The sequence below is a fragment of the Sus scrofa genome, chromosome 6, assembly GCF_054392235.1.
Source record: "Sus scrofa isolate SSC_HxYL_T2T_F1_AM1 chromosome 6, Sscrofa_HxYL_maternal_Yorkshire_Landrace_v2.0, whole genome shotgun sequence".
Classification (NCBI taxonomy): domain Eukaryota; kingdom Metazoa; phylum Chordata; class Mammalia; order Artiodactyla; family Suidae; genus Sus; species Sus scrofa.
Genome location: NC_139388.1, coordinates 42,911,726 through 42,932,216, shown reverse-complemented (window position 1 = coordinate 42,932,216; position 20,491 = coordinate 42,911,726). Strand labels below are relative to the sequence as shown.

At 42.9% G+C, this 20,491-nt stretch overlaps 1 non-coding gene across 1 annotated transcript; it reads right to left on the bottom strand.

The window, feature by feature from the left end:
• Positions 1-235: 235 nt before the first annotated feature.
• LOC146402310 (U6 spliceosomal RNA) lies at positions 236-342 on the bottom strand. Its single transcript, XR_014808729.1, has one exon. It is a non-coding gene; the product is annotated as a U6 spliceosomal RNA (small nuclear RNA).
• Between the last annotated feature and the right edge of the window lie 20,149 nt (positions 343-20,491).

The window sequence follows — 20,491 nt, the reverse complement described above, 5'->3', positions numbered from 1 at the left end:
CTTTTCCCTAGCTGCTTTCAAGATTTTCTCTTTGTCTTTAATTTTGGTCAGTTTGATTAATATGTGTCTTGGGGTGTTCCTCCTTGGGTTTATTTTATATGGTACTTCTTGTGCTTCCTGGATTTGAGTGGGTGGTTCCTTTCCCATGTTAGGGAATTTTTTGGCTATTATTTTTTGGAATATTTTTTCTGTCCCCTTCTCTCTCTCTTCTCCTTCTGACACCCCTATAATATGGAAAAATATGAAATGCTTCACGAATTTGCATGTCATCCTTGCTCAGGGGCTATACTAATCTTCTCTGTATCATTCCAATTTTAGTGTATGTGCTGCCAAAGTGAGCACTTTGTGTTTTTTTATAGCCTTTGTTTTAAGGTCTATTTTGTCTTTATATGCTTATTTCAACTCCCACTTTCCTGTCATTTCCATTCACATGAAATAACCTTTTCCATCCCCTTTCAATATGTATGTGTCCTTTCCCTTAAGGTGAGTTTCTTATAAGGCTCCCTTTTTTATCCAGTCTGCCACTCCATGTCTTTTGATTGGAGCATTCAGTCAATTAACATTTAAGGTAATTATTGATAAATATGAATTTAATGCCATTTAAACCTTGTTTTCCAGTTGATTATGTTTCTCCTTTGTTCCTTTCTTTTCTGTTTTTTGTTGGATGGTTTCCTTTTATTTTATGCTTGTTTTCCCTTCTTTTTCATTTTTGTGCATATACTGTTTGGTTTTGATTTGTGGTTTCACTGTTTTTTCAAGTATGTTTCAAGTATATCCTTTATCTGCTTCATCTAGCTTTATAATCATATAGGTTCAAACACATTCTTAAAAAAGAGTCCTGATTTTCTTAACTTTCCGTCCCCACATTTTAGGATTTTGTTTTTATATTTAATATCTTCATGTTTATCCTTTCGCTCTTCCTTGTGTTTATCATTGCTTTTACAAATAGGTTTTTTTTTTTCCCTTTCCTTTTAGATATGTATACTGGCTTCTTTCCAATTATGATGTTCTCCATCCTATATCTTCTTACTTCTTTCGTATTTAGAGGAGGTTTTTCAGTATTTCTTTTAGAATGAGTTTAGTATTGTTGTATTCTGACTCTCCCCAAGAAGTAACATTATCCTCATCTTAGACCCTGCTCTGTTCCTAAAGCAGTGTGCTGTCCTTATACTAAGGTCCAGTTTTTTTCCTAACTATGGCCCTTGCTGTACATAACTAAGGCATTGACACTGTGCCTAAATCAGGCCCTATGTTGTCCCTAAGATCAATATGTGTCCTCAACTAAGGCCCTTATATGTCCTAAATAAGGCCTTGATTATCTTTGTCTAAGGCCCTGAGTTATTTCCAGCTAATGTTCTGACTCTGCCCCTATATCCCTTTAGTCTCCAACTAAGGCCCTGACACTTTGCTTGTGTCCCTACACCATCCCTAAGGCTCTGGCACTGTCCCTCACTATATCCCTGAAATCTCTCTAACTGATGTCCTGATTCTTTCCCTAACTATGGACCTGTGCTTCCCCTTTGCAAGGCCCTGAAATGTCCCTATATAAAATCCTGAGCTGTCTCTAACTAAAGCCTTGACTCTTTTCTAAATTAGGTCCCTTCACTTTTCCTGGCATTTCCATACCTAAGGCTCTGCACGAATCCTAACTCATGCTCTGAACTGTCTCCAACTAATGCCTTGACTCTTTCCCTAAATAAGATCTAGTACTAGCCCTATTTAAGGGACTTGGTTGTCTCCACCTAAGCTTCCAATATCTACAGTAAAGTCTACATCTGTCCCTACATAAGAAACTGATGTTGTTCCTAACAGAGGCAATTCACTTTTCTAACCTAAGGTCCTATACTGTCCATACCTAAAGTCCTGCTTCTTCCCTAATGCCATACTCTGTTCCTAACTAAGACCATGCTCTGTTCCCAACTAAGGCCCTTATACATACTTAACTAAGGCACATATAATAACCAACGAAGGCCCTGATTCTGTCCCTAAGTAAAGTCTTAATGCTGTCCTGTGTCCCTGCCTTTTCCCTAATATGGCCAAGGGCTATTTCCAAACCAGGTCCTGGCCCTCGCCCTAAGAAACTTATGTGTCCTTAAGTAAGGCCCTAAGTATATCAAACTAAGGTTCTGAGTTATCTCAAACTAAGGCCCTGATTCTGTCCCTAATTCAGGCCCTGTGCTATGTCCTATTATGGCCCTAACTCTGTCCCTAAGAAAAGTCCCATTGTTGTCATCAGCCTAGTACCTGCACTGTTCCTAAGGTCATTCACTGTCCATAACTAAGGCACAGTTATGTCACTAAATAAGACCCTTGCTGTCCATCCTATGTCACTGAAGCTATGCCTAAGGCCCTTTGCTCAATAACTAAGACCATTATGTGTCCTTAACTAAGACCCTGGCACTGTATGTAACTAATACTCTGAGTTATAACCAACTGTGTTTCTGAATCTGTCACAATATAAGGCCCTGTGCTATGTCCAGCTATGGCCCTTACTCTGTCCCTAAGAAAAGTCTACACATTGTCCCTAACTGAGGCCCTGACAGTTTCCCCACCTAAGTCCCTATTCTATTACTATTGCCTTGATAGTCCTTAAATAAGGTCCTGAACTGTCCCTAAGACCCTTATGTGTCCTTAACTATGGCTCTGAGTTATCTCCAAATAATACTCTGACCCTGTCCCTAAGAAAAGTCCTAATAGACCCTGCACTATTTCTAATGCCATGCATTATCCCTAACTAAATGTCCTGGGCTATCCTTAACTGAGTCCTGAAACTGTCCCTATCTAATTCCCTATTCAATCTCCAGCTAACTTGCTGACAGTATGTTCCTAACTAAGGCCCTGGGACGTCCCTAAGACCCCGGCACTGTCCTTAACTAAGGCCCTATACTGCCCCTAAGAACATGTGATGTCCCTAGCTAAGGCAATAATTGCTCCTAAATAAGGCTCTACACTGCCCGTGTTAAAACCTTTATGTGTCCTTAATTAAGCCCTGAATTATCTGTAACCAAGACCCTGTGCTATGTCAAACTCTGCCTTACTTTATCCTTAAGAAAATCCCTAGTGCTGTCATTAAATTAGACCCTATACTGTTCTTTGTTAAAGACATGCAGCATCCTTAACAAAGGCCCAATTATGTCCCTAGTTAAGGCTTTGTTGGTCACACCTAAGGCTCTGACCCTGTGCCTAACTCAAGCCCTGCATTGTCCCTAAGTAAAGCCACCCACTATCCCTAAATAAGACCATTATATGTCTTTAACCAAGACCTGTATGTGTCTGTAACAAGACCTTGAGTTATCTACAACTAAGGCCCTGACTCTTTCCCTATAAGTGTTAATGTTGTCCTCAACTTAGATTCTGCATTCTTCCTAGGGCTGTGAATTTTCCTTAACTAAAGGCCGATTATGTCCCCAAATAAGGCTGTTGCTATCCATACACTGTGCCTAACTCACTCCCTGTGTTGTTCCCAACTATGGCCATGCACTGTCCCTAAATAAGACCCTTATCTGTCCTTAACTAAAGCTGAGATTTTCTCCACCTAAGGAATTGAGTTATTATTGCTTATGGCCCAGACTCTGTCTCTAAGACCCTGTGATGTCCCTAAATAAGGCCCTGGGATATTCTTAAAAGAATCCATGCACCTTAGTCCCACCTTAGTCCTTATTCAATCTCCAAGGCCCCAGCAGCGTGCTTAACTTAGGCCCTGTGCTGTCCCTCTATAAGCCCTGCACTGTCTCTAATGAAGGACTTATAAATTATCCTTCACTATCAACCTGAGCTCTCTCCAACTAATGCCCTACTTCCCTACCTAAGACTCTTCACTGTCCCTAGATAAGGCCTTGATTTGTCCATATCTAAGTCTCTGCACTAACCATAACTCAAGCTCTGAGCTTTCTCTAATTAAGGCCCACTCTCTTTACCTAATTTGGGCCCAGCCTTATCCATATCTAAAGCCCTAAGTCTCTCCAACTAAGACCTTCAGTTAATTATATTAAAGGCCCTGACTCTGTCCTTAGCAAGCACCAGTTGTCCCAAACTAGGCCCTTCAATCTTTTAAACTAAGGTTGTGCACTGTCCCTACTTAAGCCCTGTTCATTCCCTAACTAATGCCATGCTCTGTCCCTAATAAGGCTCATATATGTCAAGTAAGGTCCTGAGTTATCTCTATCTAAGGCTCTGACTTGTTCCCTAAGGCCCTGTGCTATGTCCCAATATGGCCCTGTCCCTAAACCTAACCATAACACTAACCCTACCTAAGGCCCTACACCACTCCCAAGACCCTACACTGTTCCTAATTATCACCCTGAGCTGTTTCCAACTAACATCCTCTTTCCCTAAATATGGCACTAGGTTATCTTTAATATGGCCCTGAATTCTCCCTAACTAAAACCCTGAGATTTCTCTAACAAAGGACTTGGCTCAGGAGATTCTTAAAAGAGGTCTGGACACTGTTCCTACCTTTTTCCCTAAGCTCTCTCCAACTCAGGCCATGACAGGGTGGCTAACTAAAGCTCTCCAATGTCCCTAACACCCTACACTGTCCCTATCTCCCTGAGCTGTCTCCAACTGACGTCCTGACCCATTCCCTAACTGTGGCACTGGGCTGTCCCTAACTAAAACCCTGAACTTTCTCTAATGCCTTACTTCTCTCTAGAACTAAGGTTCTGTGCTGTCCCAAGCTAAATTAGGCCCTGAAACTGTCTTTTATCCTTAAGTTATCTCGAGCTGAATCCCTGACAGTTTGCCTAATCTGTCCCTAACTAACAAAAGGCACTGCTTTTTTAACAAGGGCTCTAACAAAGAACTTGAACTATTTCCAAAATAATGCCCAGACTCTAACCCTCACTAAGGCAATGACACTTACCCTAAGTAATAAGGCCTTTAAGTGTCCCAAACTAAGATCTTGAGCTAACTCTATAAAGGCCCTGGCTCTCTCCCCAAGTATGGACCTGATGTTTGTACCGAGGCTCTCCCCTCTTCCAAAGGTTGTGAACTGTCCCAACCTAAAGCCATGACCTTTCCTAACTAATGCCATGCCCTGTCCCTAAGGCTATGCATGGTCCCTGTTTTGTTCTGAACCTGCACCCACAACAATGTGAACTGCAGATCTTTGGCTTCACCACCTCCACTGAGAGAATTAGCTTAACCTGCTGTGGGACACTTCCTGTAGGATTTTCAGAACCACAAAAATTAGAGAGCTCATGCCCTTGTGTAGTCACATTTCACAGGACCCAAACTTTGTGTGCTAGTGTCCTGGTGACCCTGCTGCAGCAGAGCCACCCAACTCCCACCACAGCCCATTATCCTTTTCCTGATCATGGCTGCCCTGCACCTCCCAGCCTGCCCACCCCTTGCAACTGGGATGCTGTGTCTCCTGTTACCAAGGGGAAGTGGTAGAGGTGATAAGAGCCTTGGCCAGCCTGTGTCCTAGGACAGAGGGCATGGTGCACACGTGGGCACCCCATCCCCTTCTGGTTGGATCCCTCCACCTGGAAACAGGGATGATAAACAAGGTGGAAAGATCCTGGGCCCCAACACCTACCTGCCCTGAACTCTCACATGAAGGGGACAGAGACATCTTGAGCTTTAGCCCATGGAGGGGGGCACTTTGTTTCCATAACAAAACTTTACCCTAACAGTTTTTAAAGTCCCTTTAAAAATCCTCCTCATCTGTAATAGACAATAAGGCTTAATTGTATCCCAATTTTCTCAAACCACAGCCTATGCTGAGACCACCACTAAGGTAATGGTGCTTAAGAGAAGCATCTTTACTTTCACTGGAGTTCAGCTTCCCAAGCTCTGCCTTCAGCTTAAAGGAGAAGTTTCTTTGACAACCAAGCTTCAAAACTCTTTTCAAACCTTCTTATTCTAGTCTTTCTGAGCCTAAAGGGACAGTGCTATCACCACCTGCCAGAAAGTGATTCCTGCAAGCCTGTAGTTATTGGTTGCCTGATGCTATTGATGAATTCCTAGAGAAGCAAACTTTGCAAGGTAATGACTTCTGGACTTGGCACTAGGTCTCTCTCCACAAACGGGGTAGAGTGGCTGTTTTCACAGCCCTGGGTGGAAGCGCTCACCTTTTATGAAGCCAGGACTTAATCATTTACAGGTGCTTCCAGGGTCCTCGTTCTTCCTAAACCCCCCACTCACATGGCTGCTGTTTGCCAGTCTATACAGGACCTTGGTTCTCTTAAAATTAAGGTTATTTTATACACAGAGAATGGATTGAATGATGACTCCAAAAGATGTGTCCCCCATAACCTGTGACTAGGACCATACCTGGGGAAAGTGTCTTTCCAAATGTAGTTGAGATGAGGTCATCTTCTGTAGGATGGCCCTAAATTCCATGGCAGAGACCTGATAAGAGACAAAAGAGGAGACACAGACACAGGAGAAGCCACATGAAAATAAGGCAGACATAGGAAAGAGGCAGCCACAAGCCTAGGGACCCCTGAACATCCCAGAAGCTGGAAAGGGCAGGAAGGACCCCCACAGCAGAGAGATTTCAAGACTGAGATATATTGATCTCAGAAGTCTAGACTCCAGGACTTGGGGAGGATAAACTGCTATCGTTTTAAACCACCCAGTTTTTGGTCCTTTGTTAGAGATGCCACAGAACAGTCACTGAGACACTGCTCTGCAGGATCCTGGAAGAGTGGGTCTCATTAAAGGCAGATAGAAAACAGATTATGGAGAACTCAGAGTCAGCATTTCCCACCCCACCCCCTCCAAAAAACCCCAAAGCAGTGGCTGGACACCAGAATGCTCAGGGATCAAGTCTGAAGCCCATCCCTAAGGGTGCTGGTTGCACAAAGCCTCCCCAGGTTCTTATGCTGTACATGTGGGGTATTTCAACCCTGATTGAGGACTTTTTACATTGCCATTCACACTACTAATTAAGAACCTGCAAGTTACACAGATGAAAACCCAATCAGGACACTCATTACACTGATGAATAATTCTGAAGTTGGCCAGAAGTGGGAAATTTTCTCCCATGCAGCTAGCAGCTCCCCACAAGAAGGGTCCTCATTGGAAAGCTGATAGACCATGTAGAGGGGTGCCTGAGTAAATGCTGGTAAATGCTGCTCCTGAGCCTTATCCACCCTTCCAAGGTAAACCATCTGAACATGTGCAAAGACCTTAAAAGCTGGAAGAAAGGGCTTGGTGCTATGCACATGATACCATGCTTGCCGAGTTGGCATTTGTAGGCCATGTGGGAGATGGTCCTAGCCTAGGGGCTTTTCTGAAAGCTTTCTATCTGCCTACCTGAGTTACCCATCTTAACTGAGCCCTCTCTGACTTTTTTCTTGCTTCCTCACCTCTGCCTGGGGAAATCGTCCAATGGCAGATATGGGCGACACATCCTCTTCCTTAGCAGGTTGTGGCTTGGCAATTCCTGTGGAAGGTCCAGCAGAAGACCCCTCAGGCTGGGCCACCTGAAAGGCTATGGCTCCTCACAGCCTCCAACCAGCCCAGCCCCACCGTCTGAAAATATGGTCTCAGGTACAGCTGCAGGTACTCTTACTGCCTGGAGGGGCTATTTATACAGACCTTAACCCAGTACACCTGGGAAGGACTGGATGGCTGGGTCACACTGCCCAGGTCAGCCAATCTTCACCCATCAGGGGCTCATGGTTGCAGAAAGTGGGCCTTGCTGCACAGGCTAGGTACAAGGAAAAGGTGTGAGGTCAGGATAGACATAAAGCTGCAGCTCTAGCTTGTTTTCTAATCATTTTAACTGGCTGATGAGTGGGAGACAATTTCAAGAAGACCCTTTCTTCATGAGAGAAATCCAGGAGTTAAGGAGTAGAGGGGAGGTGGGTGGAGACAGGGACAAGCTACCCTGGTGCAGTGGAAGCCTATGGAAAACCCAGTGGAGGGAGGCTGCTCAGAGTGAAGCCAGGGGCACAGACATGTCCAGGAGCTGCTGTTTGTTAGTGCAGATCCTGCTCTGAGGTGCTCAGTGTAAGCTCTAACCAGTGGGGCTGAGGGTGGTCTGCAGCGAGGCCTATGTGCATAGTGCCTGTGTTCGGAGCTCTGTCAGGGTACCTGCCCTTGTGAGCTCCATATCCTGGGAGGGGCCTGCCCTTGTGAGCCCCAGGGGCTGCTGGGTGCCTGCCCAAGTGAGCTCCATATCCTGGGAGAGGTCTGCCCAAAAGAACTCTGTGCACTGGGAGGAGTGTGTGAACAAGCATCCTCTCTTTGCTATCAGCCCAGAGTTGCTTAGCATGATTTCCCTGTGGGCATTGCTGGAATAATATGAGAAACTGAAGATGCTGCTGGTCCTTGGGCCCCCACCCAGGTTCACCCAGAGTGACAAGGTCAGTAGGTGGGTGCTAGACACTGTGCATGCAGGAGGCCCTATGAGTATCTCTTTCTTCTCCTACCTGACAACACATAGCCTTCCCTAGGACAGAATGGACAGCCCCTCCCCCCACCCCAAGCTGGTGGGAGCTCCTGGTGACCTTGCGGAGGACATTGGAGGGAGGGACCAGGCAGAGCCAGGTTGGGGACCGTGGGGGTCTTTCTGGGTCTGAGCTGGGAATGGATGAGCAGGTGGTGAGTGTGACCTAGTAAAGCTGCTCTGCTGACATGACACTAAACCCACTTCATAGGGACAAGCCTCCTGGGTGACCCCAAAACACTATTGTAAGAAAACTCCAATCAAAGGAAGGATTTGTAACATGAATCCCATGGAAGGTAATGTTTGCAAAGTGAATCTTCCTAAGAGGAGACTGTGAGCTGGTGCCCTCAGAGGAGGGATGTGGAACCATCTAGGGACAGGCAATCACCCTGAGTGGGCAGTGTGTACACTTCTACTGATAACTGTCCATGGCATAGGCCTGATCCTGTCCATATTAGGATCCATTAATTTAGGCATCCTTGTTTAGCAGATGTTTTTTAGGCATAAAGGGGGAACAGCTCATAAGCGTAAAACATTTTCAGAGGAAACTAATATTAGATGACTGTACTGCTCTGTTGTTGATTTCTTTTAGTCATAATTCTCCTGGTTTTAGATCTGATGTGGGGATTATAGAGAAGTCAACATTTAAATCTTCATAAACTGCGCATTTGTAGCTTCAGTATCATTGATTACCTGCAGTTTTATGGTTAGGGAAGGATTACTGATTTTATATATCATGTAAATAATTTGCAGTGATGACAGGACAATTGAGATCATGATGGTGGCTAACAAATTGTTGAAATTGTCCTACTTGTGCATCTAGTGTATGCGTGTATGAACCAATTTAGTTGTCAACAGGATGGATGCTTTAGCAGGGACCTGGGACAGTGGAATCAGGCCACTTCTGGTCTGTCCTCTGGGAGCCTGGGCTGCACTACAGGAAGCTCCTGGCTGAATTCTGGGTCCTGACCAGGTGGTCAGAGAAATTGGTACTGTTTTTGTTTTGCATGTTGAAATGTTTAAAGACAAACATTTTGAGCAGTTTCCAGATGTAGGTGAAATGTGGAGCCTGCTGTTGATTTATTCTCCAAGAAATGGACATCCTATTTTTCACAAAGGGTAAGCCCCTGACCAGAGGTGAGAGGCCTCACCTATGTGCCCTGTGCCTCCTAGGAGAGCAGCCCTAAACTTGTTTAAACCTGACCGAGTTCTGTCTACATAATATATTTAGACATCTCCATGCCCTGTCTACACTGTGTATATTTAGACCTGACCAGGTTTTGTACAGGCTAGGATGTGGGGACCTGTGTAGAGAGCTTTGAGGGGAGGCATGGGGTCCTGAGTAGAGACACAGATTGGCTTCAGTCCTGGACAGTTCTGTGCCTCTGTCTAAATGTCTGTGCTTAGATGTCAGATCTGGACTGAGGTGTGCTTGTCTGGTCAGAGCCTCTGCTTTGGGTGTGGTTCTCTGCTCTCCTAGGGGTCATTGCTGTGGGAGGGTCCTTAGTTACCCCTGGATAGGGTCACCTTCCCTGAGGCTAGTGGAGGCTCCTCAAGTGAGATATCTCATAATTAAACCAATTCACCTGTGAGTTCCTGCTGGGATGCAGTGCGTTAAGAACCTGACTGCAGCAGCTTTGGTTGCTGCAGAGGTGTGGGTTTGATCCCCAGCCTGGCACAGTGGGTTAAAGGATCTGCATTGCTGCAGCTGAAGCACAGGTCTAAACTGTAGCTCATATCCAGTCCCTGGCCAGGGAACTTCCATATGCTGTGGGTGTGGCCATTAAAAATATAAAAATTAAATGAATTCACCAGAATGCACAGGGTGAGGAGGGGGGCAGGTTTGCTTGGTGAATTAATTGCTGGGCATGTGGGTCTGGATATAAAGCCAATTGGCAGCAGGGGAAGTTGCCTCTGGGGTCTCCTACTTGTCTGTCCCTACTCAGCAGAGTCCATACCTGACCTTCTCTTTCAGCCCTGATTTCTCATGAGTTTTCTCAACACTTCAGCAGGACAGAAAATGGCTAAGCCTGCCAGAACCAGGGTAGTGTTGTAACCATGCATTCCTGTCCCCATTTCTTGTTTTTAGGAAATGGACCCCATTCAGCCTCCATGACTTTCCCTGAGTTCCAAGGGGCAGGTTCAGAAAGTTGCTGATCAGGGAAGGAAGGAGATGCAAAGCCAAGGGAGGAACAGTCAAGACACAATAGTCCAGTCCTGGGGAAGGATCCCGGTTCCCCTCAAGGGATGCACATAACAATATAGGCATCTTATACACCTAAGAGAAAAGTTGTATTCCGTATGCTTCTTTTAGAAATGAATACTTTAAAATTGAACAGTTCAGAGTCCTTCGTTGTCCTTCTCCCTGGCTTAATTACATCCTAAACACAATCACCCATAAGCTAAAGATTAGGCACCCTGAGTACAGTTGCCCATGGGTTAAAGATCATTAGTGCATTATGGTTTTCAGGAACTTTCTTAGTTTGTCCTAATTTCTTTTTCTTTTTTTGGGGGGAGGGGATGCACCTGTGCATATGGAAGTTCCAAGGGTAGGGGTCTAATAAGAGCTACAGCCACTGGCCTATACCATAGCCACAGCAACAGGGGATCTGAGCCGTGTCTGTGACCCACACCACAGCTCATGGCAATGCCAGATCCTTAGCCCACTGAGCAAGGCCAGGGATTGAACCATATCTTCATGGATCCTACTTGGGGTTCATTAACCACTGAACCATGATGGGAACTCCCTCTAATTTCTAATTAGTATGCTCTTTTCACAACTACTGTTATTCTAGGCAATAACCCAAAGAGTCAAATTGGAATCTCAGTAAGACATCATTTAAAAAATTATTTTAAGTGAACTGTAAAACACTTCACACACCCTTCACTATTGTCACCTTTTTAAGTGCAGTTTTCCAAAGCCTCAGGTACATTCCCCTTGTTGTGGAGCCATCACACTATCCATAGAACTTTTCATCTTGTAAAACTGAGTTCCACAACCATCAAAGTCTCACTCCCCACCCTCTTTGACAGCCCTCGTACCATGGTCCACTTCTTTTCATGAGTAGTCACCTCCAGGGCCCCATTTGAATGGAATCCTGTGGTGTTTGCTGACAAGTCAACTGCTTTCCAGATGGTCTCTGCTCCTGAGGCAGGAAGGACTCTGCAGGGGGTACTCAGAGAGTCTGGGGTACGATTCCAAGAGCATGGAGTTCATGTGGGACACTGTGTCAGGATCAAGACACTTTCTCAGGCCACCACATCACCCATGAGGAATGTTCCCATGATCCAACTCAGGAGGGCATTGTGGGTGGCCTGGGACCCCAGGAGTCCTCTTCCTGTTCTGTAGTTCAGAAAGCATGTTCACCATGGGTCCCGGATTCACCCCACATCTCAGCTGTCTCCCTCTGTCCCATCTTGAATACAAGAAAGCTGCTTCTACTGATCATCAGGTCCACAGCAAAGGCCTGGTCCTGTTGATATTGGAGTCCTTTAATTTAGGTGTCCATGTATGGCACCTGTTTTTAGTCCTAAAGAGGGACAGTTTATGAGTGCCAAACGTTTTCAGAGGAAATTAATATTTGATTAATACTTGACTGTTGACTTCTATTAGTCATACTTCTTCAGGTTTTAGATCTGGTGTAGAGGTTACAGAGGAGTCAAAATTTAAGTCTTTTTAACCTGTGTAGTCATAGCTTTAGTATCACTGATGAACTGTATTTTTTGTTGTTGTTTAGGGAAGGGTTGTTGATTTCACGTACCATGTACAGGACTCACAATGATAACACGGCAATTAAGATTAGAATGGTGGGAGTCCTCTCTGTGCAGTTTTGGTCACCTGCCCAACACAGTTGGTTAAATGATTCAGTGTTGCCATGACTGTGGTGTAGGGTTCAATCATAGCTCAGATTTGATCCCTGGCCCAGGAACTGCATAGGCCATGGCATAGCCAAGAAAAAAAAAAAAAAAAAAAAAAGATTGGAGTGGTGACTGATAAATTGTTTACATTGTTCTACTGGTGCATCTGAGGTAAGTGTATGGATCAATTCAGTTGCCAATATTAGTGAAATAATATAGAGGACTAGAAAACTTATCAAAAAACAATTATATTTTGACCATGCCTCTGGCATGTGGAAGTTCCTAGACCAGAGAAGGAACATGCAACCCTTAAGCAACCCAAGATAATACAGTAATAACTCCAGATTAAGAACCCACTGTGCCAGAAGGGAAGTCCCCAAAATAATTATTAATGTGTGATCATGAAAATGTAAAAGTTTTTCCATAACAGGTGATGTTGCCTCTGGAGAGCCTTCCTGAAATGGATACGCCTACTGATAAACAGGATTTTTGCCTATGATTTAACTTTGAATAAGTTATATAAATTTATCTGTTATCACACTTATTGAGAAAGACATAATGATTATGGTGTTGGCTTGAAACCATTGACAAGTATTCAATTCCTTCCTTATTATTTTTTTTGGCTGCCCCTACAGTATGTATAAGTTCCTGGAACAAGACTCAAATCAGCACCACAGTAGCTACCCAAGCCACAGAAGTGACAATGCTGGGTTTTCAACCCACTGAGCCACTGAGGAGCTCCCTCTTCCTAATTTCAAATATACACAGGTAGGCACTTCAAACAGAATATGGTGGAGGTCTCTGAGTTGTTATTAGAGAGAATGGCCACCAGAGGGTGCCCGATCACTGGCAGAGCCCTGCAGCTGATTGGAATTGGTATATACCACCTCAGAGATGGGTTGGAGATGGATGGTGGCAGATGCCCCAGGACGTGCCTGGAGATGAGGTGTAGGCTAAAGGTCGCCTCTGACTCTCCAGTCTGAATTACCTCATTTGCCTGAAAGGATATTGTCCTGCCTTCACATCCATGGATCGCTTTTAGACAGCTTGGGTAGCCCAAGGTTCAAACAGCTGGACCGGCTGTCAGAATTCTAACTGCCTTCAGAGTCTTCAGAGGCAGAAATCTGAACCTAAAAGTAGTTGGCATGAATATTAGGCATGTAGTGGGCAGGTTGCATCTAACCTGGAGACTTGTCTCTTGAGGGGTCTCTGAAAACATTCTCCTCTTTCTTTGAACTGAGGTTCTCCTTCCTTTAGTTCACCCTTGAGTAAAAAATCTTACCTCAAGCCAAGTCATGCAAATTAAGAGGGGAGGTTGATTAGTTTATCTAGTTTCTGGATTTGGGGTGGGTTTGGCTCATCAACTAAGAGGAATGGGGAAGGATAAGGAGGACTGAGTACCATGGCGGACTTTGAGAGAGAAATGACTCCCTCTGGAAGGAGCTTGGTTGTTCTAAGGCAGGGGGAGGGAAGAATTAAATAAGCTATCCTGGCAAGAGCCTGGGGCAGTCAAGTCCTGGGTTTGTTCAAGAGGCAGGAGGAAGGGCTCTGAGTTGTTGTTAGAGAGAATGGCCACCAGAGGGCGCTTAAGTACTAGGCAAGCCCAGCAGCTATCTAATGTTGGCACTTCCATGCTCAGAGATGGGGTTTGAGATGGGGATGGTGGATCCCCCAGGAGGTGTCTGGGCAGAAAGGGGTAGGTTCCATTCCAAACTGGCTCACCTGTTAAAAGGTATATGGTTCTGCCTTCATATATCTGGGTCACTTTCAGTTGGCTCAGGTAGCTCAAAGTCCACCTGAGTAGACTGGGGGTCTGACAGCCTTTGGTTTCTCTGGGAGCAGAACTCTGAATCCATAAGCAGTTGGCTGTAGCATTGGACATGCAGTTTTCCAGAGTCAGGCTTGCACAGTTTTTGTCATCTTGCACAGCTTTTGCCTGGGCTGGTGGTCGTGAATGGAGAGGGAGAGGTAAATGTAGAATTCCTTTTGTGGGCAGATGTGTCCATCCTAGAGACCTGTCTCTTGAGGGATTACTGGAAAAATCCTTCTTTTCCTTCCATCTTAGCACCTCCCTCCTTTCATGCACACCTGAAGAAAAATCTTACCTAAATCCAGGTCACATAAGGGGTGGCAAAAGAGTATGTGGGGGGAGGATGAATAAAGAAAGCCTGAGTCAAAGTGTGTTCTGATGATTGACTTAAAGGAGTGCTGACAGATAGGGAGCAGTGAGGGATATGGGAGATTTTGACAGACCACCCTCCATAAGGATCTTAATTTTTCTGAGAGACAGAGGGGGACCAAATCAGGGTCACAGGTGTTGAAAAGCTGTGCAGAAAGAACTGGTTGGGATAAGGAAGCAGAAGCATAGGGTCTGAATTGTTGGGAGAGGTGAGGGCTGCTAGAGAATGAGGAACCCTGATTTTTTCCACCTGTTGCTTGTTGTTAGCCCTTCCAGGCTCACATATGGGGTTGGAGATGGTGCTGGTGGAACCCCCGACTGTGTGCCAAGTGAGCAAAGGTGAGTTACAGGTGGCTTCTGACTCTCGGGTCCAATATGCCGCTCCTGATAGTGGGTACATAGTTCTTCCCTCACAACTAGGGGTCATTTCTGTACTTGTCATAGAGCCCTAAGGCCAGAAGATTTCAAAGGCTATCTTGGGCCTGAATGCCTTGGGATTCCCAAGTGATATAACCCTGAACCCCAAATAATTTGTCTTGAATCTTGGGCATGCAGTTTTCAAGAATCAGGCTTTTGTTTGGTGTGGCATCAGGAAAGCAGCGCTTGTGGACCTGAATGGAGTATGCAGAGGCGATGTTTTTGTTGGGCCAGGCTGTGCTCAGCACTGGGATCTATTCACTGAAATTTCCTCCAGGTTTCCTTTTTATTTTTTCTACCTGAACCAGTGCTTCCTGTCACATGCACCTGGGGAAAGAGCATTAGGTAAAACATTGTCACATGTATTGAGGGGGGCAGATGAATTTCCAGCTGGTGACCTGACTTGAAGTGGGATCAGCTGATGGACATAGAGTAGTGATGTTGAAGAGGGAGAAGGGAGACAAACACTGCCCTCCCTATGGAGGGACATGGTGGTTCTTCAATGAGAGTAGGATGGAAGTCAGCTTCCAGTGAAAGTAGGATGGCACTTCCAATACAAGGCTCAAGGTAGCAGAACTTTTTCAGGTTTGGAACCCTAGTGCAAGTATAGTATTGATAGCCACTCTCCTCAATACAAATACTTAACTGATATCAGCAGCTGAGACACCCTTATACAATGAACACTTTCCAAAAGAAATCAGAGGCCCTTTTGAGTGAGCTAGTAAAACAGTTTTTCTAACATTGTTCTTCTATGAAGCGGAATGCTGTATCTGGTATATGATGCCTAGAGTGATTGCTAACATCTGGCAGGTGGGTTCACTTTTATACATGGCATGGGATGTTGACCTAAACTCAGAATGCTGGCATTTCAAAGGTTAGCTTTAGAGAAAGTGTAATCAAACATGTTATTTCTCTTAAGAAAGTTGCAACTGTTTGTAGCTAGAACAAAGCACTCTTATGCCATGTGTTCTTTCAATAAGTGAAATATAGGTTTGAATTAGGCAGCACAAGATTTGTTGTTAAAGACACATCACAGTTCTTAAAGCAGAGAAATGACCTGGTCTAGTCTAGCCTAGCCTAGATCTGTGTTTCCACTGTGAATAAGAGAGGGTAAGAGAAAGGTACTCTTGTTCCCAGACAATATGTCTTCTAGAAGGAGCTCCCTGCCCCAGACTCAAGTTGGCATAACTTTTTTGTCATGTTTGGATTCCTAGAGCAGGCATATTATGGTAGCTTCTATCCTCTATTCCAATACCTAACTGAACTTGGGAGCCAGGACCTATTTCACCTTTATACAAAGAAGAACTCCCAAGAGAAACAAGAGGCCCTTTTGAGGGAGCTCACAAAAACAGTTTTTCTAACAGTGTTCATCTATGAAGGGAAGAGCTATGTCTGGTGTGCAGTGTCTGGAATGATTGATAACACCTGGCAGGCATACTCCCTTCAGTACATGGACTTCAACTTAAACTCAGAGTGCTTTGTGTTTGAAAGGTTAGCTTGATAGAATGCATAAACAAACATGATAATTCTCTTTGGAAAGTGGTATCAGTTTTTAGACAGAGTGAAGCATGCCTTTGATCTATGAGTGTGTGGGATAGTGTTTTGATTAGAAAGCACAAAGTTTGTTGTTTAAGACATGTAACAGCAGTCAAAACAGAAGAACAAACTAGCATAGTTAAGATCTGTTTTTAAAGTTTGAACAAGAAAGGGTTTGAGAAAGGCCGTCCTGCACCAGACAATAGGTCCTCTGGAAGGTGCTGCCTAAACTAGGCTGAAATGATCAGGGCATCTTTCTCAGGATTGCAACACCATTGCAAGTGTTCCAACCCCCATCCTCAATACCAATACCTAATACTGGGATCCGAGACTTCTTTCACATTTATACGACAAATACTCTCCAAGAGAAACCAGAAACACTTTCAAGTGAGCTTGCAAAACTGTTTTCAAAATTGTGGTCTCCTATGAAGGGAAATGCTATATCTGGTGTGTGATGTCTGGAGTGATTGGTAAATTCTGATAGGCATGCTCACTTTTGTACATGGCATGTGATATTTACCTAACCTCAGAGTGCTAAGAGTTTTAAAGGTTAGCTTTACAGAAAGCATAATAAAACACAATAGTTCACTTCAGAAAGTGGCAATCCTTTTTAAGCAGAGCAAAGCATCATTATGCATTGAATGTGTGGAATAGAGCTTTGAATTAGGAAGAGCAAAGTTTGTTGTCTAAGATATGTCATGGAAGTCAAACAGAAGAACATCTTAGCATAGTTAAGATTGGTTTTTAAGCTGAGAATAAGAAAATACACTCTTGTACTGAGACAATATGTCCTCTAGAAGGAGTTTCCTATCTTAGGCTCAAGCTGGCATAACTCCTATCAGAGGTTTAGAGCAGGTGTATTCTTACTGGCTACTGTCCTCAATTCTAATACCTGCCTGAGGTTGGGACTAGAAACTATTTCACCCCTACACTAAAAAGAATCCCAAGAGTGACCAGAACTACTTTTCTGAGTCCCTACACCATTTTTCTAACAGTGTTCTTCTATGAAGGGAAGTGCTATATCTGGGGTGTGCTGTCTGAAGTGATTGTTAATGTCTGGCAGGAATTCTCGCTCTTGTATATGGCATGTGATATTGACCTAAATTCAGAGTGCTAGGCATTTGAAAAGTTTGCTTTACAGTAAAGCATAATCAAACATGACCATTCTCAGGGAAAGTGGCAACTGTTTTTAGCCAGACCAAATCATCATTAAGCCTCGTGTTCTTTGAGTGTTTGGAGTAGACCTTTGAATTAGGAAGAACATAGAATATTGTGTAAGATCTATCATGTAGTTAAACAGAACGGCCTACTATAATGAAGATCTGTTTTTAAATGGTGAATACATTAGTATATATAAGAAAAACTCTTGTGATGAGACAAGAAGAATTTAGGAAGGATCTTCTTGCACAAGGCTCAAGTTGGCAGAACTTCTTTATCAGGTTTGGAATCCTAGTCCAAGTATAGTCTTGATGTCTGCTGTCCTCAATACCAATATCTCACTGATATTTGGGAACTGAGATCTCTTTATACTATATGTATATATATATATATATATATATATATATATATATATATATATATATATATATTTTAAGAGAAAACAGCAGCCCTTCCAAACGAGCTTACAAAACAGTTTTTCTAACATTGTTCTATGAAGGGAAGTGCTATAGTTTGTCATGACGTCTGGATGGATTGGTAACATCTGGCAGGCATACTAACTTTTGTACATGACAAGTGATATTGCTCTAAATTCAGAGTGTGGGGAATTTGAACCTTAGCTTAACAGAAAACATAATAAAAATACTACTCTTAGGAAAGAGGCAACAATTTTTAACCAGAGCAAAGTATTGTTATGCCTGGTATTCTTTGTGTGGGATAGAGCTTTGAATTTGGAAGAATGTAGTTTATTGTTTATGATATGTCACAGAACTCAAATCAAAGAACTGCCTAACATATTTAAGATAAGTTTTTAAACTGTGAATAAAAAAAGGATATGAGAAAGCACTCAGCTGTTTTATCTATAGAAACACTACAGGCCAGAAGAGAATGGCAAGATATATTCAAAGTTATAAAAGGGAAAAATCTGCAGCCTAGAATATTCTACCTGGTAAGAATATAATTTAAAATAGAGGGAGAAATAAAGAATTTCTCCAACAAACAAAAAGTAAAAGAGTACAGCAATACTAACCCCCGCTTAAAAGAAATCCTGCAAGGGATTCTCTAAATAAAAATGAAGTAAGAAGAAATAGGATGGAGGAAATCACAATTGGAAAGCAGTCACTAAAAGAAAAAAAAAAAAAAACCTATTGTAAAAGTGACGATAAATACAGGATCAGCAAAAGGACAAATATGAAGATGTTAAAAAAGTTCTTCAAGGAGTTCCCATTGTGGATCAGTGGAAATGAATCTGACTAGTATGAGGATGCAGTCTTGATCCCTGGCCTTGCTCAGTGGGTTAAGGATCCAGCATTGCTGTGAGCAGTGGTGTAAGTCACAGATGTGGCTTGGACCCTGAATTGCTGTGGCTGTGGTGTAGGCCAGCAACTACAGCTCTGATTTGACCCCTAGCCTGGGAATCTCCATATGCCATGGGTGTGGCCTTAAAAAGACCAAAAAAAAAAAAAGACTTCAAAAATCATAGAATGTAGGAATATGGGAAGGAAAGTAAGAAAATCTAGACTCTTTTTTTTTTTTTTTTTTTTTTTTTTTTTTTTTTTTTTTTAAGAATGTGTTTCAGCCTATCTGATCATCAGGCTAAAGTAAGCAGATATGAGAAGGGGTTAACATACTTGAAAACAGGGCAACCAGAAATCAAAACCAAACATTGCATTCACAAAAACTGAAAAGAAAAGGACACAAAGATAAAAATAAAAAGAAATCATCCAACCGAAGAAACAAAGCAGCAAAGGAAAAAAAGATTTGAAATGGCAATAAATACATATTTATCAATAATTACCTTAAATGTCAATGGAATGAATGCTCCAATCAAAAGACTTGGAGTGGCATATTGGATAAAAAAGCAACAGCCTACAATATGCTGTCTACAAGAGACTCACCTTAGAGCAAAGGACACATATATACTGAAAGCAAGGGGTGGGAAAATGCATTTAATACCAATGGTCAAGGCAGGAAAGCAGGAGTTGCAATACTCATATCAGACAAAATAGACTTTATAATAAAGATCATAAAGAAAGACAAAAAAGGACACTATTTAATGAAAAGAAAGGATCCATTCAAGAAAAGGAAATTACAGTCATCAATATATACACCCCTAACATAGGAGCACCCAGATACATACCACAAACACTAACAAACTTAAAAGGAGAAATTGATGGGACTACAATAATAGTAGGAGACTTTAACACCCCATTCACAGCAATGGACAGATCCTCTAGACAGAAAATAAACAAAAGAAATTCCTAAATGACATAATAGAAATGTTAGACCTCACTGACATTTTCAGGACATTTCATCCAAAAAATTCAGAATATATATTCTTTTCAAGTGCACATGGAATGTTCTGAAGGATTTGACCACATACTGGGGCACAAAACTAACCTCAACGTATTTAGTAGTATAGGAATTATTTCAAGTATCTCTTTGACCACAATGGCATGAAACTAGAAATCAACCACAGGAAAAGAAATGAGAAAAAAATGGACTACATGGAGATTAAACAACATGCTACTAAAAAACCAGTGGGTCAATGAGGAAATCAAAAAGGAAATTAAAAATACCTATAGACAAGTGATAATGAAGACAAAACTATTCAAAATCTATGGAATGCCACAAAAGCAGGGCTTAGAGAGAAGTTTGTAGTGATACATGCCTTCCTCAATAAGAAGAAAAGTCTCAAATTGACAACTTAACCCAACCTAAATTAATTAGAGAAAGAAGAACAAACAAAAGCTGAAGTCAGCAGAAGGAAGGAAATCATAAAGATCAGAGAGAAAATCAATAAAATGGATATTCAAAAAAATAGAAAAAAATCAATGAAACCAAGAGTTGTATTCTTTGAAAGTGTAAACAAAATTGACAAAACTTTGGCCGAGCCAAAAAACAAACAAACAAACAAACCCCTTTGGCCAAACCCACCTGGA